General features: G+C 39.9%; 1 protein-coding gene across 3 annotated transcripts in view; it reads left to right on the top strand.

The window, feature by feature from the left end:
* The window catches only part of LOC122805563 (solute carrier family 25 member 45-like), a 1,930,246-nt gene that overhangs the window by 1,041,485 nt on the left and 875,351 nt on the right, over positions 1–13,410 (top strand). The gene's annotated exons all lie outside the window — the stretch shown is intronic.

Raw genomic sequence — 13,410 nt, 5'->3', positions numbered from 1 at the left:
CACTTATCACACTTTTGGTGTTAAGTAGACTACCACCTATGTGGCAGTTCATGGGTATAGAGTTTTTACCAAAAGGGATGACCATGCACTTTTTGGCATTGAGCTTGAGGCCATGGCTTTGACACCTAGCATCTGTCTCAGCGAGGCCCTTTTGTAGGATGTCCACATCTTTTGGAGTTTTGATTATGGCTCCTAGTTTGCAGTTATGTGCAAACTTCATTAGCCAAAGACCTTCTGTGTTAGCTTGTACTTCAGAGAAGTTGATACCAAACAGGAGAGGACCCAGGACTGAACCCTGTGGTACTCCACTTGTCACTGGTCTGAAGTTGTATTTGGAGTCTGCTACTTTCACAGTGTGGATTCTGTCAGTGAGTCAGTTGGCAACCCATCTTGTGACATAGGGATTTATACCTAGTTTAGTGAGTTTATAATTCCAGAATGGGTGATGGTGTTGAAAGCCTTGGCGATATCTAGATAGGCTGCGTGAACCACCTTACCCTAATCTACAGCTTTTATGACCGCTTCAAAGAAGTCTATCAGGTTTAGGAGACATGATCTACCTTTTACAAACCAATCTTTCTATATCTATCTAAGGTTTATATAAACAAATATTCTGTAACCTTTGTACTGTTTCTGAACATAGGTTAGTGGTGGATACTGCATGGGCTATAACTGTAGAAAGCAATACATTTTTTCCAGACATAGAAACAGAGCAGCAGCCAAATTTATCACCTGTGATTTGTCACAGAATATTATTTTAGAGGTTCAGTATCAGTACAGGATTCCAAATTTTGTATTGACTCATGAGAATAAACATGTGTCATTCTAGTTTGTTATTTTGATTAGTTGATAGCAGTTTTTCTTTTTTGTTTTTGTATCAATTCCTTTTTTGCTTCTGTCTAGGTTTGATTTTGTATTTCCTTCCCAGGGAGCAGCTGTCCTTGTCTGGCTCTGATCACAGTGAAGTTTTGATTTTCTTGTTTGCATTCACTTTATTTATTTATTTGCATTTGCTTATCTGCCAAATGAGATATTGGGCTCTTTTTAATGGAGGTCATTAAAGAGCTTTTAAATCCATTATAATTTGTTGCAAGCTGCATCTTTGACATGCTTAAAATATGATTAAGGTCACACAGATATAAACGGTCTCTTTCTTCCATATTTAATAAAGCAGAATACAGAAAAACATCCACATTGCAGGATGTACTATCATCATCATCATTACCATGCCATCATCACAGCTTATACAAGACTCCCAAAGGAGCACTGTACTGTTATCAGACCAAGCAGTACATTATGCTTCCATCTATTTAATGACATCTAGATATACAATAACATGATTGCTTATCTGCCAACAGATGTTTAAATTTAGTGTGAATTTTGCATGACCAACAGGAATGAAATTCTTGTCATGTCAAAAGCAATGCGGCACATAATCATATGACCTGCATATGTGAAATTTCTATAACAGCATATTTATATGATCCTTTGGGAGCATTGAAGATGCTACAAAAATTAACAGCAAGGTTAAGCAACCAGAGGAGAAAGTGACTTATTAAAAATCATTCAAGATGCAATGAAAATGTATGCCCACTTATTCTTGCTTAATCTGTCAGACAGGGATATTTAGCATCGAGTAGTTAAAATGATGAGGATTAGAAGAAGCTTTACATCTCTTGGTGCATCGACAACAGCACAAATAAGTTGGATTAACAGGCAGTATTACAGTTCTACAAATTTAGTAGAAAAGTATTGTGATATCCCCACTCTGGGCCAGTAATCAAGGAGCCCGAATCCTCAACACTGACACTGGAGAGTGACGTTCACTCAGAGCAAAAATGGATAAACCCAGTATTTCCAGATGTAGCTGTCTGCATCAAGCACCATTTCGCTTAAGATCCCAAAGGGAACACACTCAGTCCTGGGTCTAGATTTCTCTATCTTTTCTCTCCAAGTCCCCAGTCAGACTCCCCACTGGCACAGGTGTAGGGTTGAGTCCTCAGCTGAATGCTCAAGGCAAGGCCTCCAGCACCCTCTCTGTGGAACCAGTGCTTCCTGTCCTTGCTCCAAGCAGCTGACACACACCTACAATTTGAGATTTGATTTTCACACACGCACATACACACAGGCACTTGGGAAAGACTGGCAAAGATTTAGTAGCTATGCCCCTTTCTGCCCAGACTGTAAGGTAGTTACATTGCCACTAGACACCCCAAAGCCAGCTACTCTAAGGCTCTTACAAGGGTACTAAATTATACTGAGTGAAATTAATATTAATAGAAATTATAGTGTTTGGCCATTGCAGTAAGATTTCAAGGACTGACCACAGTGTCGCCAAATAGATACAAGTCCTCTCAAAGTTTAAAATATTCTCTAAAGGACACGGCACAATGAAAAGTTTAAATATATTTAATTTTTTTGTTGTTGTGTCTTTTCGGCTTTTCCTGGTTAGGGGTCACCACAGAACTCCGGTTCGCTAATGATTGACAGTTGATTTTTACATGCTGAGTTGCCAGCCCTAATGCACAACCTTCAACGAAGGTACGCCCATTCACGCATGTCTCCACACAGAAGACGTTCTAGCTGAGAGTTGAACCGGTCAGCGTCTTACTGTGAGGCGACAACGCTACCGCAGCAGCACCACTACCGCGTAATAAATAATAAAAGAACATGAAAATACTAAATATCTATTTACAATAAACACCACAGTTTCAGTCGCAGGAAATATAAAAAATAACAGGTAGACAGGTTCACACAGTTGCAGAAAAAAACAATACTTAACTAATTCAATATGTTTTCCAGACTGATCTAAAGAATTATTATTCCTTGGTTACTTACTAGAACAAGGCAAGTTGAAGTAGGTGAGAGATCCTTCTTTGTCAGGTTACAAAAACAGAGTGCTCTGAGACATCACTGTTAACCACTGCAAACTTTTTATTTTTATGCAAAGTAGAATCATGTGTCATTTTGTAATTCAATTTACCTGTTAGAAATTTTATGCAATGTGCTGAATCAAGTTTTTTTTTTTTTATCATTTCAATCTAAATTGCTTCACTGGGCTGTAAATAGCCCTGAAACAAACTTACTGCAACTGTACATAGCCCTTTAACAAACTTACACCAATTGTATCTACTTCATGTCACACTAATGCTGTTTATTCTCCAGTAATGTACTTATGCCAAACGTATTTGCTTTTTGTTATGCTCTTGTTATTGTGTCTATTGTATGTTTTCTGTTTCTTATTACCTGTGGAGCTTTTCTCCCTGGGTCTCCACTGAAAAGGAGTTCTTTGGCCCAGTGGACTATCCCATAAAGAAATGCAAATAAAATAGTGATGGATTACAGAATAACATCACATACATCTGGTCATCTGACTTCTGGTTCCCATGCAACCCCCCCATTGCTAGAAACTACCAGGATTTAGCACATATGTGTCAATAATATGCATACATAGAGCTTGCTAAGATCGGATGGAGCTTCTGCAAGTCATACAACCATAAAACAGTTCCACTCTTCCTACAGGAGCTAATAAAACATACTTATTACAGACATTGTGTCTCTGGCTTCATTCAAAAGTGTGAGATACAATCTTTATGGCCTAAATTAAGTAATTTAATTTGTTAATATTTTTCAAAGTCAGGTGGACTGAGATTAACCTCTTCTCTTCCAGTACCCTGTGTTAAAACATATACATTTAAACAGTTACAATAATACATGTATATATTTTTTTCTGTCCAGCAGGGCACACAGTTGGTACAGTTTTAACACAAGCAAATTTACAAATACATTTTCAGCACAGCAACTGTGCAAACCAGTTTGATATACAAATGACATATAATTATTTACAAAATTCCAGCTAGCTGTGCTGGCATATGTTACGCATCCACTGTCTTACTTCTCCTGGCATAGCTGGCAATATCTCACATTGTCAAAAGTATACTACCAAAAACAAAACTTAAAAAGGTTATATCATTAAGTTATGTCATAATAAGGTAAAATGGTAGACAAATATTTAGTTAAATTATATTTCATTTACCCTTAACAGTCTATCATTCTGTATTTTAAGAAACACCAGAGTTATTCAGATACTCAGATTGTCTGTGGCCTTTCTGCATTGAGTCTCTGACAAGAAATGACACCATTTGTATGATATGACAAAGCAATACAGTTCCATTGCTTGACTATAGTTAATTTTATCCTGAGCATTCAACTCTGAAACATATTCACCTTAAATAGTTTCAGACTTGGCCTGTAGCCACTGAAGAACCTCTGCTGGATTACTAAAAATAAATGTTTATCTGAGAAAAGTAAATAAACCACTCAGAGCGATGTTCTCATCATAAACACTACTCTGTCTATCACAGTTCCTGCTGTATGAGAACCCATATCTGGAAACAAATGGACTGAATGGCTGTCGCAGAGCAGGCTGTATTAATATACAATGACAAGTAACATAAGTGTCTCTTATCTCAGTAGTATTATTAATTAACAAAACAATCAACCAAAGGAGTTGTAGGATTTCTGGTCAATAATAGTGAGAGAGCCAGCATACCTTTTGAAGGTGTTCTGACCTTGGCAAAATCCTGAACATCCTGATCCAATCTCTATTACTCTCTTTCAGAAACAAAAGAAGTGCTATCTTACTTTACCCCATCGGTACTTACTGAGGTAATTCAGCTTCATATTGTAGTTTTTGAAATTCACTGAAGTGTAGAATAAAGTCATTTTTGTTTTCACTTGAATTGTTTGGTCACATGAAGTTAACAGTTGCCTTTCTTAACTACCTCACCTGTTGATTCCTAGACCCCGACCTTTTATTAACTTATTTATTTTGTTGATCGGGAAAATCCAGGTGCACTTTATTATTACTAGAATCTCCTTGTATTCTGACTGAGGGTGCTTCTCAAACAATCTCGAAATATAGAGCTGATAAGTATATTTTTTGGCACTTTAACTGTTCAGAGTTCTGCACTGTCTTTATTTTGCTTGGCTGAATTACTTATATATTTGCTGGCAGAATTTTGTTTTCTGATCTGTGCGGAAATTTTTTTTCTCCCACCCTATTGCTGTTGTGTTCTTAAAGTTGGTGGCTTTTGCAGTTGCCCACCCCTGTTGTAAATTTGATCTGGTACACTCCTGGCAGTCCCATCTGTTTAGCTCATTCTACCTAATACAGAGATCATTTGGGATGACCAACCCCCTTAGTCCCTTAACCTTGAATTATCCTCTGTTCCTGCTGTCTCCCTTTTTTACTTTATATAAAAAAACACTTTATTCAACTGCTTATATTTTTCTAATTGGTGTTTCTTCCTACTACTATGTTACTTCACCTTGCTTTGCTATTTCCTGATACTTGCTGCCTGTTCTCTAAAGTGATTAACTATATCTTTTTCTGTTGCATTTATTACTGCTTGTTTATAGCCTGTCTAAATTGTTAAGTGTTATTCTAAGCTCTGGTTTTTGGTTTAAGCACTTAGGATTTAGGCCCACCCCTTAGCTCTCCCTGGCCTTTCTCCCTCAGATGCTGACAAGTACGGATGGACAATTTCCTACAGTTTCTCCTGCCAGTCTGGATGATATGGGTATCCTGAGACAGTGTAGCAACTGCCTCATGTACATGATTAACCATCTACTACTACCACTTAGAAACACAATTTGTGAGAGATGCAATTGCATTAGGAACCTAGAGTTCAAGCTCTCTCCCCCTCAAGCCAGAATATCTGGCACTGAAAAGGTTGCCAATACAATCACTACACCTCAAACACCACCCACAGCTACACAACACAAACCTATATATGCGGAAGTCCTCCACATAAACATACTCAAACAGGAGACCTTAGAGGCAAAAACACACGCAATCTCCACAGCCCACCACACCACATACCACACATAGTCCACATACTTGTGCCTCACAGCCACCAAGGCTTCACCATAAACCAGACATATTAGTAATAGGAGACTCCATTGTGAGACACAGAGAAGTGCCTCTCACCAGGCTGGATAAGGAGAAAGTCATGGTTAGTTGTCTGTCAGGTGCCAGAATCCACCACATCATATAGGCACTCAGGTCTCTCAACATCAGGTACTGCTATGACTCTGTCGTAGTCCACGTTGGCATGAATAACTTGAGACGTACCTCTCTGGACTATATGAAGAGAGACAAGATTGAGCTTGCTGATTGTGTCCCAGGCAGGTATGTCCCTAGCCTTAAGCAGCATTCTGCCGTCACCCAGAATGATGCCTCAATACAAACAGAAAATGATTGACTTTAACAATTGGCTTAGTTTCTGGTGTCATTCCAGGGGGATCCAGTAGCTGACAGCCTGGGAAGACATGATTGACAGATCACGAAGCTTTGCCAGAGATGGCCTACATCTGTCTCACCTGGGCTTCAGGCTTCTGGCAAAGGCTCTTGCCTCCCCTATATTGCCTTTTTTTAGGAAAAGTGATGAGGTTAAAACTACCAACATAAAAATTTCAACAAAACACAAATTAAAGGTCATGCTGCTAAATGCTAGGAATCTAAACATGAAACTGCACTCTTTGCAACCATTCCTAACCCTGGAAAATGGTGACATCTGTGCAGTCACAGAAACCTGGTTCAAAGCTGCGGAGAGCACCCCAGCCTTATCTGATTACTCATCCTATCATACATTCAGACCCCCAAATGGTGGGCAATAAAACCAAAGGAGGCGGAGTTTCAATATACATTAAAGACATACACACCTCCAGGCTGGTCAAACAGTACGACTTACGACACTCCAGGTGCAGTTAACCATTGACAAGACCCCTATTCAAATCATAGCTAGCTACCAGTCCCCAATTCTGACTCAAGATGCCTAATCTGCCTATTTGGACCTGTTTGAATCTATCAAGATTCAACCCTTTACCCTGATCCTGGGTGACTTTAACTTCCCAAACATAGATTGGAAGAACTACTTATGCCAGAACACAAATGCCCAGAGATTCCTTGATTTTGTCAATGCAAATGCCTTGAAACAGCTAGTCGATACCCCACACGAGGTGATAATATCTTGGACTTGGTATTAACCAACATGAGTAACCACTGCAGCATCCCTATAGTATTATCCTCCCTGGTAAGATCCGACCACAAAGTGGTCACTTTCGAAGTCACCATCTCCCTCAACCCCCCTCTAGCTAGGGTCAGACATAAAAACTTTTTCAAAGCTGATTAGAGCCTCCTGAGGGATGGAATAAACAGCTTCACAGCCCCTACCCCCTCTGTTAGAACTGGAGCCAATATCCAAAACTACACCAAAGCACTCTACAAGCATTCATATAGATGCATGGAATCAGGAATACCCCGACAGGACTAAATCATCCTCCGGAAGGAAGAGTAAAACTGTCTGGTGGACATCTGCAAAAAGTAAACTCTATAACAAATGGAAAAAATTGCCATCCAAGACCAAGAAGGAGCAGGTGCCCAATTGAATGCAGTGTCTCCTTAGCCTGAACAAGCAAATAAGACCACTAGTGAAATCCTCCAAAGCAAACTTCGAGTCCAAATTCGCCACATCTACTAGAGACAATCATAAGGCCTTCTTCACATATGTCTGCAACCTCAAAGGAAGCACCCAGATCTGTTCAGAGCTGGTGATCATGTACACCATATATCCAAATCCCATATATATAACAAACTTGCTGGCTGACAGATTCAACGAAAACTTTACCGCTCCGCCTCCCGCATCAGTAAATCAGAACATCCCCAGTACCTTCCCTTTCCCCTTATATCTAGGGAACATGTAATCACTGCTCTCTCAAAGGCAGAAAATACAGCCTCCATGAGACCCAATAACATCCCAGGTTGCAACCTACATGAACTCAAGCAGGAACTTTCAGCACCATTAGGCACCCTATTCAACCAAAGCCGGAGTACTGTCTTTGTCTCAGCTGAGTGGAGGACAGCAACTGGTCATCCCTTTACACAAAGGTGGAGTGTCCACCGATCCAGGAAAGTATAGTCCCGTCAGCCTAACTAGCCTGATCTGCAAGCCCTTGGAATGGATTATCATGGACCTCATTAACAAGGATATTGGCAACCTCCAAACACTTGATCCCACACCATTTGGCTTTGTCAAGGGGAGGTCATGTCTGCTAAATTTGGCCGGCTTCTTTGAGACAGTCTCTAAAGCCATGGACAAGGGGAAGATGATGCACACTGCCTACCTTGACCTGGCCAAAGTCTTTGACACTATTCCTCACTTGGGCATAATAGACCAACTCTCTCAATTAGGCATCAATCCATATGTTACCAGATGGGTAGCAAACTGGCTCACTGATAGAACCCACATAGTCAAAATAGGGGAAGCCACCTCAAGCAGTAGAACCGTAACAAGCAGCGTACCCTGGGGTTGAGTCTTGTGGCCTCTGTTATTTGGGATATACTTTTCTGAGGTGCAGGCCAAAACCATTGGGCTATGGCTGACCAAGTTTGCAGATGACTGCAAGCTGGGTACTGTCATCAATTCCCCCAGTGAGGTGGACATCCTCCAAGAGGGTCTCACTCAGACAAATGACTGGTGTCAGAAACATGGCCTCAAGGTGAATACTAAAAAGTGCATCATCATCATCCCCTTTGGGGAGAGTGACGTCCCCACAAATTATCACATTAATAACAATGTTCTAAGCATGAAATCAGTCGTGAGGGATTTGGGCACCCAGGTTGATAGCAACCTGACTTTTGACCACCATGTTGCTTCTGTTGTATGGAAAGCCTTCTACATGACCCGCCTCATAAGTAATGGTATCTCATCCAGGGACAAGGAGGTCATAACATCCCTGTATTCTTCCCTTATAAAGCCCATTATTGAGTACAACGCCCCTTTCGGCGTGTACCTTGCAAAGCACATGCAGCAGCTGGCGAGACCACAGAGGTTCCTTACCAGAAGAATCCAGGGCCTCAAACATCTACCATACACAGATAGGCTAAAAGCCCTATCCTTCTACCCAGTTTCATATAGACTCCTCAGAGGTGACCTCTGTCTGGCATACAAGTTGATCACTGACCCCACCTTGATGGAACTGCTGCATATCTGCAAGTCAAGCTCCACTTGAGTAACCCGCACGGGTGACTGCACCCTGGTCTGTGATATCAACAAGACTTGTTGGCAGGACCGATATGTGTCCCAGAGACTCCCCCATCTATGGAATAGACTCCCTCTCCACATCAAGCAGAGTACCTCTTTACCCCCTTTTAAGCTCAACCTGGATAACTGGATGGGAAACAGAAAATCTACCCCTGGGATTTCACCTGTGTCCCTGATGGACAGGGGCATTGGGTGCTGATTTGTCTAAACATGGGTTAAACTCTTGGCTAGGCTTATAAGGGCCTCAGGGCTAATAGCCTAGTAACCTCCTATGATCAGAAGGCACCCAGGAGAAAAGCTCTAAGGTATCATATTTAATGCAGTCAGTATTTACACTAACAAATTTATAATGCAGTTTCAGTGAATACATACCATAATAAGCAGTATAATAAAATCTGTATTGATATTCAAAAACATTCAATTTACAAGCCTTCTATTCAGACTTTACAGACAGAAGAGTGGTGTATAAGATAGGTAGTAGTAATTTAAGAAATATGATAGAGTGAGGTGTTAGAGGAGATAACCAAGTTTTAGTGTTGATTGACAAGTAGTTATGGGGTAGTAATTTGGTTATGCTAATTAGAAGTAGGTATAGCAGTTTAAGAAGTACAATAAACTGAGGTATTACAAGGGGATAAGCTACGTGATTTAGTGCTTTAAAGGGAGGTATAGGAAAGGTGATGAATGGTGTTAGAGAGCTATGTCCCACATGAGGAGCAGGGGCAAAGCCAGAAGGTAGGGAGGAAGCCATTTAGTAATGGTTTGAAAAGATAAAGGTGTGTGATAGACCTGATTGATATCAGAATTTTATTCCAAATTCTAGCTACACTTTTGGAAGAGAGACTGGCCCCAGCAGCCCTTTGTGATTTGTAGAGGGTAAGCAACTGTTTATTATCTGACTGAAGTGGACAATTTTGAAGATAGTATTAGAGTAAGGGTCTAATTGCTGGGCAGGTGGATGGGGTATGAATGATTTTATGGGTCAAGGTGAGCTGAGTTTAAGAAAGGTGGTGAGGAAGCTCAAGCCAGTTAAGAGGTGTAGGTGCTAAACAGTGGTGGGTATGGTAAGGTTTGTTGTAAGTGAATCTGGCTACTTTACTACAGCACTGTTCAAGTTTAGAACTAAGTGAGGCCTGTACGTTGCCTGTGATAGAGGCCCCATATAGGAGAGAAGGTAAGTGGTAGCTAGAGTTACCTTGGTAGAGTCTGTAAAGAATTTTTTTTTCTATGTAGGGTATCTAGTTTTTGATGGGTTTTCTTGATGCTGTTGTGGGTATGTGAATCAAATTTAAGATTATTGTCGATTGTCATACTAAGTAGTTCCATATGTAGGGTAATCATGGCATTATTTAAGGAAGAAATTAAAAATGTTTTTTATTGTAAAGGGATTTTGGAAAAAAAATTGAGAAGTAATTGGATTTAGTAGCAGGTGATTATGCTGTAGCCACCTTTCAGTAGAGTTAAAGACTTCTTGACTAATTCTCTGAAGATGTATTACATTGTCAGAAATGCATAGTAGGGTACAATCATCAGCGTATTTTGTGAGGGAAGCTTGCTTAGAGGATTTATGTAAATTGTTACTGAATATATTAAAAAGTAGAGGACTGTGAATGGAGCCCTGTGGTTCACCAGTACTGACAGGAAGGAAGGAGGGGTGAAAAAGTAGAGAGCCATTTAACAGACTAATATTTCTCAGTTAAGTAGTTGTTAAACCATAGTAGTGTGGGCTGTGATAGCCCAAGGAAAGACAGATTGTAGAGCAGTTTTTGGTGAGAGACTAAATCAAAAGCTACATATAGACAGATCAAGGCATTTTAGATAAAAGTTTGCCTTAATCTCTGGCTTTGTTAATAAGGCCGTGGTAGTGTTATCGGTGGGCCTTAAACCATTCTGTGCGGGCGTCGGGCCTTTTCTGAAGAATATGTTGAAGACGTTGCTTGTGAATGCACTTCTCCAGAAATTTTGACAAAGGGGGGAATATGGCAATAGGTCTGAAATTGGTTATGTCAGATGAGGTTCTTCATTTATGAAGGAAGATGATGAAGATTTTTTCCACAGAGAAGGAATAAATGACTCCTTGATACAGCTGTTAATTAGAAGAGACACAAGATAGGATATGGAACTGGTAGCCATCTTGAGATATTCTGCTAGGAGATTATCTCCTGAAGGAGAAGATGGTTTCAGTTTAAGAAATAGTGATTTGCTGTAGGATGTTGGGATGGGTTTTAGGTTGCAATATGAGTGTTTAATGTCTGAGGAGACAGCATGTCAGGATTGTTGGGAGTGAAATCTTTAGTAAGGGCTTTAATGCTTTCTATAAAAATGTGGGTTAAACTGAGGAGTTATTTTAGAGGGAGTGTTATTTGGTGCAGGATTAGGAGTGGCAGATGTTCCAGGATGGAGTATGTTATTAATAGAAGGCCAACATTTTTTAGGGTTGGAAGACTAATTTAGTAAGGGGTTACTGAAATAGATTTTCTTGACTGTTAATTTGTCTTTTAGCACGGTTTTGTAGTTTTTTATAAAGTGTTGTAGGTTTTGGGGAAATCTGTATTTTATCCATTCTTTCCAAGCCCTGTCTCTTTCATACATTAGGCGCTTACTATGGGAGGATAAAAAAGGAGTATGGTTATTTTATATTCTTTTGGTACTAGTTGGAGTCAGAATATTGAGAGTTTTCAGGAAAAGTGAGTTCAGTTTATGTACAGCTTTGTTAGGTTGAATATTTTTCAGGATAGACCAGTTGAAGGAGCATAGAATTCTGTGAAATGTATCAAGATTAAAATTAGTGAGGTTATGGGAATTTCTAAGTAAGTGTTGTTTGACATGGTGGGTATTGGTTTGCATATACAGGGATGTGATCACTGAGGGAATCGGAGAGTATGCCACTTGAGACATACTTAGTGGAGTCAGACACCAATAACCAGTCAAGAACTGAGCCACTGTTTTTGGGATAGTTATAAAGTTTGAGATCAAATTTAGGATGTTTTCCAGGGCTGTATCATTATTACCTGGGGAATATAGAGTACTAAAATACATAGTTGCTTATGGTTATTTAGTTTAAGATGGGAGATGAGGAGTTCAGTGTTGTGGAATCTGGGAATAGGTTATTCTACGGTAAGATTTCAAGATAGTCAGGGTACAGTAAAGTTATTCCACCACCTTTTTTAGTTCTGTCAGCCCTGATGATATTATAACTAGGGAGTGATATTTCAGAGTCCAGTATATGGGGTTTTAGCCAAGTTTCATTTATGGCAAGAACATGTAGTGTATTGTAGGAGATCCAAGCATGGAGTTCTTATGTTTTATTATAGGTGCTATGAATATTTAAGGAAATGCATTTAAGCTGTTTGGGTGAGTTTGAGATAGGTGGGTTTGGTTTTGATGGTTTTGGTGATGGTGGTGTGGTCCCTGTTTTGGAAGGAGATGGGTGGACTCAGTGGGAGGTGGCTTGGGATGAGATCTGGGGGCTAGGGTCAGGATGAATATCCCCACAGAGAGGTAAGAGAGAGAAAATGGATGTGTTTGATAAATTTGTTTTGGTTTAACTTTAGCAGTTAGTTTTATTTTGGTGTGGTAGGTGTGAGGTTTTGGTCATTTTAAATTTGAAGTAAAGACTAGGTGAATGTTTGTATATACTGAAAGCAATTAGTGATGAAGTGTTACGATTTGAATGGCTAGAGGTGGAGTACATAGTGGGAGAAATATGTACATGATTGAGTGATGTATGGTAACCTGTAAGGTGCTACAACAGGAAGAGTAAGGATGTAGTAATATTTAAGAGAAGCATGGTATGTAGCTTTATACAGAGATGTCAGAAAAAGAGGAGTTAAAACACTGGGGTATGAATATAGGAAGGGTATGAACTAGAATACTGGGGTATGAATATAGGAGGGGTAGGAGCTAGAATTCTGGGGTATGAATATAGGAGGGGTATGAGCTAGAACAGTAGGGTATGAATATAGGACGGGTAGGGGCTAGAACAGTAGGGAATGAATATAGGAGGGGTAGGAGCTAGAACAGTAGGGAATGAATATAGGAGGGGTAGGAGCTAGAACAGTAGGGAATGAATATAGGAGGGGTAGGAGCTAGAACACTGGGGTATGAATATAGTAGGGGTAGAAGTAGATAGCTGAGGGAGGTGGATAGTTTAAGGTGTGATCACTTAGTGAATATAAGACAGGAAAGATAGTTCAAGTGCTTAAAAGTAAACTGATGGTTTAGGAATTGTGTGTGCAGGAAAGTTTGCATAGAGGAGTGGAATAAACTAAATTTTGCTGAGAGTGCAGCAGCAATAATATAA

The sequence above is a fragment of the Protopterus annectens genome, chromosome 6.part1 (genome assembly GCF_019279795.1).
Source record: "Protopterus annectens isolate FY-2018-M chromosome 6.part1, PAN1.0, whole genome shotgun sequence".
Lineage (NCBI taxonomy): Eukaryota > Metazoa > Chordata > Ceratodontiformes > Protopteridae > Protopterus > Protopterus annectens.
The sequence above is the reverse complement of the archived record's forward strand: the minus strand, read 5'-3'. Positions and strand labels throughout refer to the sequence as shown.